Raw genomic sequence first — 16,736 nt, 5'->3', positions numbered from 1 at the left:
TATGGAGCCCACATGAGCTCCTCTGGTAACTGCCTTGGTCATGGTGTCTTTTTCAAAACAATAGAAAAGTGAATAATTTGGATATCTAGGAAAGATCTCTAATCTCAAGTATTTTAGATAAGGAAATAAAAAACAAAAAACTTAAGAGTCTATCTTTAATACTCACAACTGGTTCCTCACAGAACCCATATTCCCACACCTATTCCTCCGATTTTCTAAATGGATATCTAATCCCCTGTTGAACTCAACTCATTTTAACACACGTTATAGGAGGAAGCTCCATGAACTCTGGTAGCCTGTTTGTATGTGATAGTAGCTGCCATTCCATCATAAACAAGCAGCACTCGTTTTTGACCCAGACATCAGGAGGAGATGCTCTGAATGATTTTATTTGTTTGCCATGCTCTCTGGCTGCCTGAGAGCTGTTTCTCATGTGAATGTCCTAATGTCCTTATCCCAACATGTCCCAACACGTGGCCATTTCTAACCCCTTTGTATCCATCCCAGGCACTGCTTTTCTAATGCTTTTTAGTATGAGAAATTTTAAATATTTGCTAACTTTGATTCCCCAATAACTCTCATGCAGACACAGAATGATGAATTTGTGGCCAATCTTGCCTTATTCACTTACTGCCTTCTTCCCAAATTACTGAAACAAGTTCCAGACATTATGTCATTTTGTGTACAGATATTTCTGCTTGCCTCTTTCTGAAACACAAAGTCACTTCACAGTAGCCATAGCACCATGATTTCATCTAAACATTTAAAGTGTCCATTAAGCGTCCAAATTTCTATCCTGCCTTGCCTGTGTTTTGTTGTCAGTTTGCTTGAATTAGGAGCCAAGGAAGCTTCCCGTTGGTTGAGACTCTCTCAGTCCCCTTCAATCTATAGGTACAGCCTTAGTTTCCTGGTGTCTGCCTGTGAAGGAGCAGTCTCTTGTCTTACAACCTGGATTTTGCTGATTGCCTCTGGGGTGTTCTTTGGCCTGTTCTTCTCTTGCCTGCCTCTCCTGTAAATCCACTTGTTACAATATTCTCTTTATGGAAGGAACCCTTCCTCACTGAACTGTGAACTCTCTGAGAAGAGAAATAGTGTCTTATTTATCGTTGTCTTCTCAGAATCTAACACTGTAAGTCTTCAGTGAATACATTTAAACAATGAGGAAATCAGGCGGCTGTTTGTATTTTCCTTAGGTCAGAACATGGAAGACTTTAGTGTTAGGTTGCTGGGTTTCTGGGGATGACAGGCAATATTAATTTTTATTTCTTTATTTCTAAAGTAGAAACAATAATCGTGTATTAGTCAGAGTTCTCTAGAGAGACAGACCAGTAATCTGTCACTCTCCCTCCTTTCTTCCCTGCCGTGTGTGTGTGTGGCTGTGTAGTCCAATAATGGCCTCTATGATGGATAGGCAGATAATTCAATAACTGCTCAGTTTAAGAAGCTGGAATACAGAATAAAGGAGACTAGCAAAGAATTCCTAATCCAAGGCTGAAGGCTTGAAACCTCCCTGCAGAGCTGCCGGGATGAGACCACGTGGGAATACTGAGGAAAGTGGAGTTGCCATGGTGATGGCAGCATCAATAGACACATGCTCAGTCTCCTCTAGATTTATTCCATCTGGTCCTCCAGCCTGCTGGGTGGCGCTGTCAGCATTCAAGGAAGGTCTTCCTTCATCCTCAGTCATCCTCCCATAGGCCAATCCTGTCTGGAAATGTGTTCCCCAATATACTCACAAACATTCTTGATCAATCCTCTGGGCATCTCTCCAGCCAGTTGAGTTGACTAACCATCGAAGTTCACTTATCATCAGTTTGTCACCAAGTCTATTTCCTTATACCATAAGTTAACCTTCGAAAAGAGACAATAGCAAGGTCATAATTATGCCTCTGTGGTATAACCATCACGTACACTATTGAAAACATTGGTACTGTCTCCAGAATAAGTGACGGCATTTTGACGAATGCTTACTCTTCCTCTGATATAACCTAAAGTTATATAATATAGATGTGTGGGGCCGTAATGGCCCAGGGTTACTGAGGAAGGGTCAAGGAAGCATCAACCCAGACACTTCAAACAAGAGGGTGGCAGGAGCTGGCTACTTCCCCACTCCCAACCTGGCTTCATAAAGTCCACTCCCTCACCATCAACCCTAGAAAGAATTTATTATCCTGACAGCTATCAGACTTCACTCCTTGTTTGACCTTATAAGCACCCCCCCCACTGTGAACCTATAAGCTCCTGAGTACATAGATGAAGCATCTTCCAACATCCCTGCCCTGCCAATGATACCTGACCATAAAACCCTTGATCCAAGACCATGACCACCTCCCTGGGAGCATAGACGTAACAAAATTCCTCTGATATCTTATAAGATAAAGGAATAGGAAAGAAAATGAGGATATCTGCATAGTGTATATGTGTATAAATGGTTTTAACAAAATGAAAAGAAACATCATGACAGTTATAACCTCCAATTCAGTGACTGGCCACGTGGCCATGACAGGCATTTAGAACTATCTTTTTATACTACCCAGTCTGGGTCCTCCTACCTTCCGTAGCACCTCAGCTGGCCTTAGTGCTTTACCTGGATAGATGAGCTGCATCTTCATTCCTGTTAGCTCTGACCCATTTGTTCTTTTGCCTGGGTTGGGTTTGTGTAATTTGTTATTGATACCGTAATAGGATACAGAGCAGAATATCTGGTAGTGGGCAATGTTACTGGTTTATCAATTTATTTTACTTTCATTTATGTCCTGGGATTCAAACCCAAGGTTTATGGGTGCTAGAAAAGTGCTCTACCAAGCTGTATCTCCATTGTTGCTGTATTTAATATATATACATACATACATATATACATATGTATGTATGTATATATTAAATACATATAATATATTAAATATATATTAAATATAATTAAATGCATTAATTTTATATATATATATAATTATACACATACACAATTTTATATATATATATATATATATATATATATATATATATATATATATACACACATACATGTCCACCGGTACAGGACCATAGCCATCTCCCAGCCTGTGGTGATTTGAATATGCTTGGACTACAGAATAGCATTATTAGGAGGTATGGCCTTGTTAGAGTAGATGTGAATTTGTTGGAGGAAATGTGTCACTGTGGGCATGGGCTTTAAGACCCTCATTCTAGCTGCCTGGAAGCCAGTCTTCTCCTAGTGGCCTTCAGATGAAGATGTAGAACTCTCAGCTCCTCCTGTGCTATTCCTGCCTGGATGTTGCCATGTTCCTGCCTTGATGATAATGGACTGAAACTCTGAACCTGTAAGCCAGCCCCAACTGAATGTTGTCCTTATAAGAGTCACTTTGGACATAGTGTCTGTTCACAGCAGTAAAACCCTAACTAAGAAACAGCTCTTAACCATTATTTTAGAGTATACTAATTTTATTTAAAAAAAAAAAAACACAAACAAGCAAAACAAATAAAGTAGCTGGGCATGGTGGTGCATGCCTTTAATATCAAGGGAGGCAAAGGCAGATGGATCTCTGAGTTTGAGTTTCGAGGTCAGTCTGTTCTACAAGGTGAGTTCCAGGACAGCCATGATTCACAGAGAAACCGTGTCTTGAAAAACAAAAACTACTGAGAAGCACATTCTGTGTTCAACAAACAGTGGTGTCACCAACCTCATGTTGACTGAGTCACTAGAATTTGACATTTCTCCCTACACATAACTCCATCTCACATGGTCTTACTCATCATGGCCTGAGAGCAAAAGGCCTATGTGCTCACACACATTTGTGTACACTTATCCTTAAGAGACACACATGCATGCACTCATACAGCTGAGGTGTGAAGTAAGCTGTTCTGTGTAGGTCGTGTAAGAAAAATGTTTGCTCAATGATGAAATTGCCTTGGAACACACTTTCAGTACACAGCCGGTCGTTAAGTGAGGCCTGGCTGTCTTTGGAGAGCATAATGAATTATGGCACATGGTAGATGCTCAAGTGCTGTCTTGGATATTTCTTTATGTCTTAAATAGAACCCAAAACCCATTAACTTTCTTTTTTAAGATTTATTTTATTTATTATATGTAAGTACACTGTAGTTGTCTTCAGGCACTCCAGAAGAGAGAGTCATATCTCATTATGGATGGTTGTGAGCCACCATGTGGTTGCTGGGATTTGAACTCAGGACCTATGGAAGAGCAGCCAGTGGTCTTAACCGCTGAGCCATCTCTCCAGCCCCCCAACCCATTTACTTATAGGTTAATATAATTTAACTTTTAAAATACTTTTAGTGTTTTCAGTTTTGTTTGTTTGTTTGTTTGCTTGTTTGTTATTTTTGTTGAGATAGAATCTCATGTAGCCCACGCTGGCCTCGAATTCATTTATAGGCTGAGGTTGACCTTAAATAGTTGATCCTCCTACTTCTAACACACAGCTTAGTGGGTTCTGAGGTTCAAACACAGGCCCTCTTGTATGCTAGGCACACACTTCTACCAACTGAGTTACACCTGCCAGTTGGTGTTTTGAAGATAATATCTCACTGTATTACTCAGGATAGTCTTAAACTCCTGCAGTTATCCCATCTCCATCTACTGAGTGCTGTGAATCTTAGCATAGGCCACCATAGCTGGATTCATTTACCTTTTTGTAATGACTGGCTTGCACAAATCTCCAAACTGAGTTAGTGCATGCTCAGGAGAAAGGAGGAGATGTCAGCAGTATAGCCCAGACCCTCATGGGCACTCTATCCAAAGGGGCCTTCACCAGTTTCTTTTCTATTTTATGTTTCCTTCAAAGCAGTTATCAAAGCATGCCATGGTGTTAAAACTTTCATTACTAAAATTATATCTGTTGGGTTAGAAATATGGTTCAGTGACTAACAGCCCTTGCTGTTCTTTCAGAAAACCCCAGGTCAGGTTCTAGTATCTACTCTGGAGAGCCCATAACTACTTGTAACTCCATCTTGAGAAGGTCTTCTGATACTTTCTTTTGACCTCTGTGGCACACGTACTCATGTACTCATGCACACAAGGAAATGTAAAAATTTAACAAATTTAATAAATAAAATTATTATGTACCATTCCTCTTTTTTCTGTGTCTTGAGTATATTGAGCTCATAGAATTATATATATCATTTATCAATTATTATAGATTATCAATTATTAATAGTTGATAAATGTTTCTTTAAGAACTAATCAATGGACCGCTTAAGGTTTATGAAGAAGAAATCAAAACATAATAATAAACAGGTTTAAAGGTTATGATTTTTCTACACGAACTAATAGGCCAGACTCTCTGAATGTAACAAAGAGTGGCCAGACTCTCTGAATGTAACAAAGGAAACCGAAACTGTCACCATTGTGCTCTCATGACCTAATTCCAAGGCTGACAAGAGTTAATCCCATAGTGGTAGACCCTGGCCAGCATTTATCACTGGCAAGATCCAAACTACAGCCACAGCAGGAGCTTCTGCAGCAGGCTCACATGCAGTGGCCTTGCCAGGGAAAATTAAAGCTATCAATTATTTATATCCTTTTCCAGGACATTCTTCAAACTGACTAGTTTTCTGTCATCGCTCATTTTAATAATATTTTGCCTTTTAACTCCCTCTGGGCTTTTCTGTTATTAAAATGTAACAACTTGAGGCCTGAGATGTAGCTCAGCCTGTTTAGTGTGCCCAGACCCTGAGTTTCATCTCCAGAGCTTAAAAGAAAGAGAAAAATTAATCCACCTTGTCTTCTTTGTGTCTCTGCATAGGCATTTTCCTTCTCGTCTCTTTCCTCCTAAAGAACCCAATTGACAGCACTGCCTGCCCCACTGGTGCCTGCTCCTCCCACCCATCACAGGGCAGGAGCCGCTCTCTCAGTGGGGGAGTAGAACTGGGTCAGCATCACTGGGTCCTTTCGTCTGAGGGACCCCAACATTTGACCAGCACTAAGGATCTATGAACTCTGAAAGGCACTTTTGCAAAACTGCTAAGAGGTAAGTCCGTGTCTGCTTGGAGCACTACTCCAGCCCTGTGAGAACATGGGGGAAAATCAGGAGAGGACACCGAGAGGCTCCACAAAACAGGAGCATCTGACCTGCAGCCCACAGATTGAATGTACACATACATTTACTACCATTAGATTGCAATGTCAAAAGACTGAACACCCCTGCTCCAAAGTGTTTTTTAAAACTCACCCCTATGAATTGCTGAAGAATCTTTACAGATTAGTAGGCAATATTGGTGAATATTATCACTCCTAATGGAACAGCTGGTCCAGGGTGGCTTCCTTCCACATCAAAACGACATTGGTTCTTTTCCCTGGTTACTTCTATTTCTATCTGTTGTTCATAAAGAATTTAGTTTCTGCTTCACAAAACGAACAGTATTAAAAAGGAGATGTGGCTTGACTATCAAAAGAGATTCTGGCCTCCAGTAAAATTGTGTACTGAGGCTGGAGAAATGGCTCGGTGGTTGGGTACTTGTGCTCTTCCAGAGTACTCAAGTTCTGTTTTCCAGAACCCACCCCAGGCAGCTCCCACCTACCTATAATTCCAGCTCTGGCACCCTCAAACACGTGTGACATGTGTCAGGTTGGTCTCACATTTGCTAACTTTGCTTCGCAGCTGGGAACAACCTGGAACTCCTGATCCTCCTGCCTCCACCTTCCAAATGTTGGGATTACAGGTAAATGGTATTCATTTATGGATGATGAGACAGGAGTGTACTTTGTAGCCCTGGCTGCCCTCTAACTCACTATGTAGACCAGGTTGGCCTTGAATTCATGAGATCTACCTGCTTCTCCCTTTTAAGTGCTGAGATCAAAGGTGTGCCTAGCAGCCTTTAAAATGCTGCTGTGTTTAACTGAAGAAAGTGTAAATGCAAAACCCAATAGCAGTCATCTTACAGGGAATTAGAGTTAGTTTACTCTGGAGCTACTTTGAGTAATCGTGGTCCAGAAACACAGATTTAGGTGACCCCAGACTCCTTACTCCAGCACAGAACCAGTTTCCTGAAGTTTTAGAGTTTTGCAGAACAACAAAATAGATAAAAGAAAGTACATGGGAGGGGGAGTTGGTACAGCAAGATGGGGAGGCTTTGCCATCGGCCTGAGGTGCTCTCTGGTGGTATTCTTAGCTTTCAGATTGGTGAAAACCAGCGGTCTGGTAAGCTGATACATTCCCAAAAGCTTTTTATGTATTAGACCTAAGACTAATAGACAGAGGTGGGCAAGGAATAGCTGCTCAAGAAGGTTAGGATTAGCCTAAGATAAAGTAGTTAGTGAAGGAACTCCTGGCTAGCTCGAGCGCGGCCAGCATGACTTGGTCAGGCCTTGCCCTTCTCCTTGATTCCCTCCGCCTTGCTAAAAACAGTTAGATCACATTCCTAAAGCAAGCACCCAAGATTTATTCCCTTATTTGGCCAATCCCTCCTCCGGAGGCTGACTACCAAGGTTCAGCTATCAAAGTACTGTAGTCCAGCAAAAAATAGCCCGCTTTGGCTCACCTAATTAACATGTCCAATTAAAATGAAACGCTTCATCCTAACGTGGGGTTTTCCTTTTTGCCTTTATAAACCACCATTGTCTATGGGTCATGTCTGTTTCCTCTCTATCTGATACAGGTGTTTGTCCTTTGGTACAAACACCCCTCGCCCTCTCCCTTGCCCCCTTTTTGTCCTGTCTTTAACTCCCTCTCCCTTCTCCCTCTTCCTTTATCTCCCTCACCATCCCTTATTCCTGCCTTCTGAGAATTTGGTCTTGGGTTGTGGAGCCAACTTCCACTCTACACTCTGAACCTGCAACATTCCAGTCTCTCCACAGTACTGAAATTCTACTCAGTCAAGTCGTTCTCCGCAGCCACAGCTTCTTTCCTGGAATTATAGTTCACAAAAGACAACTTAAGAACCTGCTATCTATCCCATTCTAATTGCTATTCAATTTTTTTTTTCTAATCCTGTCTTTATTCGGTGGTTTAAGGTCTTAACCTCTCTGCCCTTTACACCTGTAAGAGCCCCTTAGGAAACAGCAGCATCCCTTTCCTTAAAGATCTATAGAGCCACACTTGGGCTTTCTTCTTAATTGTAAGAAGATCACATTGTTTCTTCACACACCATAGAAGTTGTTACTGGTAAAATGTTAATGACTGGCATTGCAAAGTGCATTTAGATGGAGATAAAGGCTTTGGCACAAGAAGCACTCAGGGAAAATGTCTCTGGTTCTTGATTCCTGGTAATTATTGAGTCTGAAAAATATGACATCATAGTATGACTTGATAGAATCTTATCAAAACATGATTCGATGAATATAATTTGTTTAACACAGATCCCTTTTCAAATTAAAAACTTAGGTGATGTGACACCTATTCCCAGTTGTCAAGTTGACTCTATCTGGAATGAACTACAATCTAGAAAGGGAGGGTACACCAGTGATCTTGAACTTGAAGCTGGAAGACATAGGCTATGACCTGGATCTTGAGGTATAGTGGCCATGAAAACCTTAGGCCTAGGCAAGGTGGTATAGGCCTTTAATCCCAGGAGATAGAGGCAAGGAAATCTCTGAGTTCAAGGCCAGCCTGGACTTAAGCAAGTTCCAAGTAAAGAATAGCTTAGGTCCAGGTGTGGTGGTACACACCTTTAGTCTTGGCCATACTTTCTGCTGAAGGTCTACATAAAGACAAAGGAAGAAGGCTTCCTTCTTCGCCTGCTTATACAGAAGACCAGCTGAAACACCCAGCCTCAGGGGACTGAACAACTACTTAGACTTTCCATTCATAGCTGCCAATTGTGGGGTTAGTTGGACTGCAGACTGTGAGTTATTCCAATAAATCCCTTTAATATATAAAGACATTCCATAAGTTCTGTAACTCAAGAGAACCCTGACTAATACAGGTAATTTTATGGTTGGACACCTACATAATTAAAGGTTTTCAGCAAGGTTAATATAATTTCTGAATGACAGAGACACCATCTCATAGTTTTGTCTCTTAGTGTTTACTTATGTTTGGGTATAATAAGTAGGTGCTTGACTCCAGTCAGATAACTCTAATGAAATACTGCAGAATGAGCAGTTTATAAACAACATGGAAGGATTTCTCACAGTTCTAGAAGACTGAAAGTCCAAGGTCAAGGTGAAACTGACTTAGTGTCTGCCAAGGGCCCACTTCTAACATATCTTCAATTAGCAGAAGGAGCCAGACATTTCTTTGTATTTTTGCATGTGGAGGATGGAAAGTTTGGGTCCAATCTGAGATACTCAGCATGCTCCAAGCCATAGGAAGCCTAGGGAGGCCCTGTTTCAAAACCAACCAAACAAAAAGAGTTCTATACATTTGGCTTCTATTTCTAAAACCATGCTAAAAGGAGGCAAAATAAAAAATGAGAGATTTTAGAACAAAGAACATGGGGAGAGCCAGGTCACAGCACAAAATCCCAGAAGTGGAAAGCAGCGGGGAGTCTAGGGACTCCTACAGCAGCCTGGAGCACCAAGGTTGGGCTGGCTGTTGATAACAACTATTCTCAGGCAGAACCCTAAGGACCCACATGCTTCTAGAAGTAAAGGGGAAGAGGATACTAAGGCCAGAAAGACTGGTAGAAATTGTACTTGAAAAGAAAAGGGTGTGTGTGTGGAGGGGGAGAGAAATGATGTCTTTATAGTTTAATTTCAAAAAGAAATAAAACTGAAAAATCCATACTGCATTTTTTTTTATCATACATTGAAGAATACAACTTGGGAAAAATTGACAGACAGAAAGTTGACACCACCCCAGATTTCCTGATGATTTGTTTCCTAGAACACAACAGAGCCCTGACTGTGGAGGCCATGATAAGCTAAGAAATACGGGGACCTCCCAATGGCTGTGAAGATTTCTCCAGTGAAGTCATTATGTGGAACACCTGAAAAGTAACCCATTTTAAGGATGAGATCCACTGTGTTTCCCACCACCGTATGCTTAACTCCTTCCAGATGTCAGATGTCAGTCCTCAGTTTACATGAAGAGGAGTTGGAGCAGCTTAAAACTCTGACACAATTAAATTCGTTTCTCTCTCCGTCTTATTCCCTTTCCCTTTTCCTTCCTCCCCCCTCTCTCCTTCCCTCCCTCCCTCCCTCTCTCCCTCCCTTTCTTTCTCTCATTTGCTTCCTTTCTATTTTGAGATGGTCTCATGTAGCTCAGGTTGGCCTCACACTCACTAGGTGGCTGAGGAGACCTTGAATTACTGATCCTCCTGTCTCTGCCTCTCTTATGCTGGGATTACAGGAATGTACCATGCCTAGTTTATGCGATGCTAGGGACTGAATCCAGAGTTGCATGTATGCTGGTGAAGAGCTCCATCAGCTGACGTATATCCACAGCCCCAGTAATTGCTTTCTTAACACCATATAGTTGTCTTAATGACTTTTCTGGTCTCTATGACCAAGCATCTGACAGAAGCAACATAAGGGATGGGGGATCCTGTTGGTTCCTGGTTCGGGGCATACAGTTCTTCACAATGGGGAAGGTTTGTTGGTGGGACCTGCTCTTCTTGTCTGTGTTGACCAGAGTGTGAGGCTCCTTGCTCACAGGTCTTCACCTCAGGATGCAGTGGCACTCAGACTAGAAGTGGAGCCAGCCTACACTCTTCATGGCTATCCCTCACAGGTATGCCTCATGTTCATAAGTTCCTACAATCTTCCAGACAATGCCATCAGAGCCTGGGGGAGCATTTTATATCCACACTATAACCATGATTAGTTTGTCATCGGCTTAACACCAGCTTCCCTTGGTAGTGTTTGAGGCTTTCCATATTTTCCTTTAATGGTGCTGCATTTCCTCTTTTTAGAGGTCAGAAACAGAGTGCATAGCAGATCTTAAACTGTCTACAGACATCTTGCACATTGAGTGTGGGTGGTGGGTTGAACCAGGGCACATTAGAACTTAGTTTAGGTCTTACTGCAGAGGATATCTGAACCAATATATCAGAGCCAGTTAACCATCTCCAGTCAGTTACCAAGGCACAATCAAGTGGCAGCTACACCAATGACCTTCTGGCCATCCAATTTTCTTAAAAGGCCCAAATGTCTTCTACACCCAGGTGTAGGGTCCCTCAGGTGTGGTGTTGGTTAAGATCCCACGGTGGAGGAAAGTGTGGACTACTTCAACATTCAAGGAAGGGCCAGACTGGCTGAAATTGCTAAAGATCAGCCAAGGTCAGCCAAGCTAAAGCTCATCACTCTTACAAATACTTCATTGAAACTGGTACTAGCTTTGCAAGGTATCACACAGAGGCACAGAAGTGTAACATAATTGCTTCTATGGATATCTAATTTCTCTTGTCTCCACCATGAGAACACTGAGTCTCTTACTGCCTTGATAGGAATGTACAGTCACAGAACCACTTTGCAGAACAATGAAATCAACAGGGCAAGTATTTCCTGCTGCAGCGATTTTTGTGGGGATGTTCCACCTACAACGGGGATGTGCAAAGCTTACTGGTAGAGGACGAGACAATGAGTCTTTTGGCTTGCACCATCCAGGAGGTTGCAACTGCAGCTGTGATTGCTGGGGAGACAACATGAGTGTGAATGACTGGGTTTGTGGCCCAATAAAACTCCATTGATATTTACATTTGCATTGTGGGTAACTTTTAACTCAAGAAAAAAATATTTTCTCTTTGTCTTTTCAGACACTTAAAATGTAAACACTGAGCTGTCAAGATGGCTCTGTGGCTAAAAGGGCCCAAAACCCAGTGATGACTTGAATTTGGCTTCATCATGGATGGTGCCATCCTTGGGCTGGTAGTCTTGGTAAGAAAGCAAACTGAGCAAGCCAGGGGATGCAAGCCAGTAAGTAAACATCCCTCATGGTCTCTGCATCAGCTCCTGCTTCTTGACCTGCTTGAGTTCCAGTCCTGACTTCCTTTGGTGATGGACAGCAATATGGAAGTGTAAGCTGAATAAACCCTTTCCTCCCCAACTTGTTTCTTCGTCATGATGTTTGTGCAGGAATACAAACCCTTTGCACAGGCAATAAATGGTAACATGTGATATATCCAAATGATGGAATTCTATGTGGTACCTGAAATGCAAGAACCTCAGACAGCTCCAGGAGTCTGTATGGTTGATCTCAAGCTCTTTCTTTTGATCAAGAAAGCAGCCACAGAAGAAGTCTTACAGCACAATACAGTGGTGTTTAGGCTTGACAGAGATGAAGCTAAGTAATGTAAAAGTCACAAAACTGATATAAAGGGAGAAAATTGAAAACAAAAATCAAGAAAGTGGTTCACTTAGGAAATAGGGGTGAAAGTGACACTTTGAGAGACACATACAAGGGCTTCTGCATTATTGGGGCTTACTTCACATTTGTCTATATTCTGTTTAGTTTACTGTGAGTGACCAAATCCTAGTCCTTGTTTCCACCTTTGAGCTGTATCACTAGTCATGTGCACAATTTAATTCTGGGCTTCAGGGCTTGTGGGAGTGCCTCTCCTTCTTGTTTTAAACTACATGACATAACAGAAATAATATGCTAACTAATATACATTTTCATTAAAATTTACTTAGATCTTTAAAAACATTGTTATTAAAATTCTAAAGTTGCCAGGCAGTGGTGGTGCACGCCTTTAATCCCAGCACTTGGGAGGCAGAGGCAGGGGAATTTTTGAGTTCAAGGCCAGCCTGGTCTACAAAGTGAGTTCCAGGACAGCCAGGGCTACACAGAGAAACCCTGTCTCGAAAAAACTAAAAAACAAACAAACAAAAATTCTAAAGTTGATGTACTACTAATACCTCTTTCAGATTAGTTTAGCTTTGAAGGCTTAGCAAATAGGTCTCGGTTTTTACAGGAAAGGCTGCCCTCTTCAGGTACCATGCTTAATATTGGAAAAACAATTTCAATAGAAAATGCAGAGATAAAAAATCAAAAACTGTGGGATGACGGAAGAGGCATTCTATGCCTAGTCTTAACCAGTTCAAATTATTTTAGAAATTTTGAGGAATAGACTTTTTTCTATTTGTATTTAATAATATTACTTAATTCAAAATTAAAAAAAAATATATTCCCATTTGCTGAAGAGATGGCTCCATGGCTCAGAGAATTAACTGTTCTTCCAGAGGATATGAATTTGGTTCCCAGCACCTTTGTTACTACCTGTAACTCCAGATCTGGGGGACCTAGCACTGGTTCATTGGGCACCTGATCTTACATGCACATAGTACTCCCTCACTACACACACACACACACAAGTAAAAATAATAAAATAGGTATTGGAGAGATGGCTCAACAGTTACAAGCACTGACCGCTCTTCCAAAGGACCTGGTCTCAATTTCTAGCATCTATATGGCATCTTATAGTAACTCAGGTTCCAAGGGATCCTATGGACTCTTCTGATCCTTTCAGACACCAGGCATACGCCAGCACACGGGCATACACTCAGGCACTTATATACACTTAAATGCATAAAATAAATGGATAAAAATATCTTTAAAATATCTATTTCTGTTTATTTTGAAACATAAAACCCTGCAGTTTCCTCTCCTGGAAGGGAAAAGCTACACATACAGAGTTGCTTACACCGGGCATTCTTGACCTGCCATGACACCAATGGAGAGAGAAGCTGAATCTTTTTTCTACTGGCAACAGCTTATGTAATCTTACAAGAATTTTCAGAATTCTGTTTCTATTCAGAGAGGAAACATCTGCTCAGTGCTAAGATCTTAGCCAGCCTGACTCTGGTTAGACTGAATGTTTAACACACACCTTCATGTAAATGTAAAAGTGCAGTATATGGAAATGATTTATGCAGAAATTACCGGGTAGTCAATGACTGCATCAAATTTAGTTGAAGTCATAGCAACTGTAGCTTAAAAGTAATTAGTAGATCTATTTTTAAATCCACCATCATAATTTAGTTAAACAGCATTGCCTTTCTTTTGTTTACTTGTTGAGGATAATTATTGTAGCCTTGAATTAAATGAAAATATTTATTTGATTTCCCTGTATCATCTTGAAGCAATATTTTATTTAAAAGCATTCTATTATTCGCAGCTCCCGGATCTTGTGCACTTGAGGTTTACCAGAAACCCCCAGCAGTCAGCTAGACATCTGAAGTGGGGATTTCTGGTTTCATTGGAGACTCAGTTGTGTCATGTGATGCTTTTCTGGAAACTGTCTTATGAGAGGATGTTTTGCTGAGAACAGACACATGGTGTTTTTCTGGAAGTTTCCTAGGGAAAGAGCATGTGCTGTTTTGCTGGACTGAACATTTGAGAGGTGCAGGATGTTTGAAAAGATTATGAGTAGAACCTAACAGATAGTGGACAATCCTCTTGGATTGGTTCACCTTGCAAATCTCTGCTGGTCTTTGTTAGGCTTCACTGAGACTGTTCTTCAATGGCTACACTCTAGCATTGGCTTGTCTTTCATTCTTCACTGATCTTCACTTGTCATGACTTCACAGAGAGAAATGCACCAAAGAACTTCTGGTGGTGTTCCTGCTGTTTCTTGCCACTTCTGCTGACTTGTGCTGATCTGCAGAGCCTGGAGGTTTCTTCTGGATCCAGCCGCTGCTGCTGATTCATGTTTGGTGTTTTCCTAGTGGACTGGACTGCTGACAATGAAGATCGGAATCGACTCAAAGAGCTACTTCTAAGCACAACCTCAGTTTCCTATCAACCTTTCTTTCCCCCAGCTCTGGTGGGTGGTGGGCTAGAAGGAAGGTTGAAGCGATAAAGAACCACAGTTAAAAAGTCTAAGCCTACAGATGTTTGTGTTCTGAGCCTGCCACTGACAGTTCAGACCCACCCACCCAGTAGAAGCTCAAGGAAAGGACTCACCCCTCCCATCCCCCAACCCCATGGTCCCCATAACAGCTATGCCAAGGAGGGAAGGAAGGCAAAGGAAGCAAAACCAGGTGCTGAGGTATGCAGAAAAATGAACCTGAATAAAGAGAGGTGGTGTTGAAAGAGGATGCACAAAAATGTATTCCAGAAATCAAAATCCTGGGAACTGGGTGAAGCAATGTTTTGGTGGGTGTTATGTTACTTTTCCTGGGAGAGACTAATTTTATTCACTTCAGATATAGAAAACAGGCCAAAGAAAACTCCCATAAAGTCTACCTTGAAGAGTCAATAAGTTTATTAGAGTTACTTACATGAACCCAGGTGAGGAGTTACTCCTCAGAACAGGAGTATCTGGGGTACCTGCATCACTGAAAATCCCAGATCGGTCGAACAATCTCCAGAGCTTCATCGCTAGAGTCCCCTGCACAGTGGGCAGGCAGCTGCATCACTTCCCTTCCCCAGCCGCTGTACACTGCCTACATAACTCAGGGACAGGACCTGTAGTCTTGCAATTTTTTTGTAAGTTTTCTTCGTCCTGGAGCTTCTTCTCATCCCTCCACCGGAAAAAGGCTTCAGTCTAGTGGGAAGATCTACACAACAGCAGGAGTGCAAGGGGGCTTGTGCCACATTACAGAGAAAGCAAGAAGGAAGGCGTAGATCCATGCCTCAGGTGGTGGACGATGAATCTACCAGGCTATCAGGATAATGGTGTTGATGCCACCTTATGGCATACAAAGTGAAGCCAGATGTTAGAAGACAGAAGAAAACTCCAGAACATGCTGAAATCCTAAAATCAATGAAACAGAAACACTTAGTTCTTTAAGGAATGAAAACACATCTAGCCTAGATTGGATGTGTAAGTCAAACTAGGTGTGTTGTACTCTGAGTTTCCCAAGAATTGTCTCAGAGTTGGGATTTTGGCCTTTAACTGTTAAAAATAAAACTTCATCTAACATGGTTATAGCTTGTTGAAGTAAATAGATTTATTTTCATTAAAATGTGTTATTATGTTCCTTGAAAGCTGAAGATTCCCCATGATCTTACATGACATGTTAACATTTTGCTCTTTATATGTAATATATTGTGGGAGTAAAACATAATATGCATAGTTCTAAGGGGGATAGAGCACCTTTTCATTTGCGAATCCCCTATTTCTAATGAGTGATATTTTGTGTCAATTATTTGCCTCCTTGTCATCAGGGACTCTAGTAAGCCTTCAAGCCAGCACATCTGTTTGCAGAGACTTTATGTTCTAATTACCCAGATGTTCTGTTGAGAGCTCTCATCAAACTTAAAGATGACATAAATATAAACTTGTAACTAGAGAGAAAATAAAGTATTTTTCATATTTATGTAGCCAAGTGCATTTTAATGGAAATTTTCATATTTTACACATCTTTTTTTATTGTTTATATTGCCATTGCTCTTCCCAAAGCATTTCCAAAATTGTAGTTTTTCACATATGAGTAGCAATTAAAAACAAGTGGCTTTTGTATATTTGGAGTGCATGCACTTGTGAGTGCATGTGTGGGTGCATGTGTATATCCATGTGTGTGTGTATACGTGTGTGCATGTGCACATGTTTCAGAGCACACAAGTGGGGGTCATGCCATTAGCCTTGTCAGAAGATGTCTTTTACCATAGAATAGATCCCTGGTCCATGAATAGCAGCTTCAGAAATTGAACTCTAGGTGATAAGTAATTATCTTGACAATAGAAATGTTGCTATAGTATTAAGTTATAATTTACTTTTATATAGCATATCCCCAAATAGAAATGAAAATGGGATGGAAAAACAAATATATTTTCTAATATTTACATAGAAATTTTTTCATATAAAAAGATACTTCTTAGGGATACATAAAATATTTCATGTTTATCTTCATAATCACAGAATCACAGTACTCGAGACTGAGGCAAGATAACTGTTGTGAA

The sequence above is a fragment of the Mastomys coucha genome, unplaced genomic scaffold (genome assembly GCF_008632895.1).
Source record: "Mastomys coucha isolate ucsf_1 unplaced genomic scaffold, UCSF_Mcou_1 pScaffold22, whole genome shotgun sequence".
Lineage (NCBI taxonomy): Eukaryota > Metazoa > Chordata > Mammalia > Rodentia > Muridae > Mastomys > Mastomys coucha.
This window is presented reverse-complemented; position numbering follows the sequence as displayed.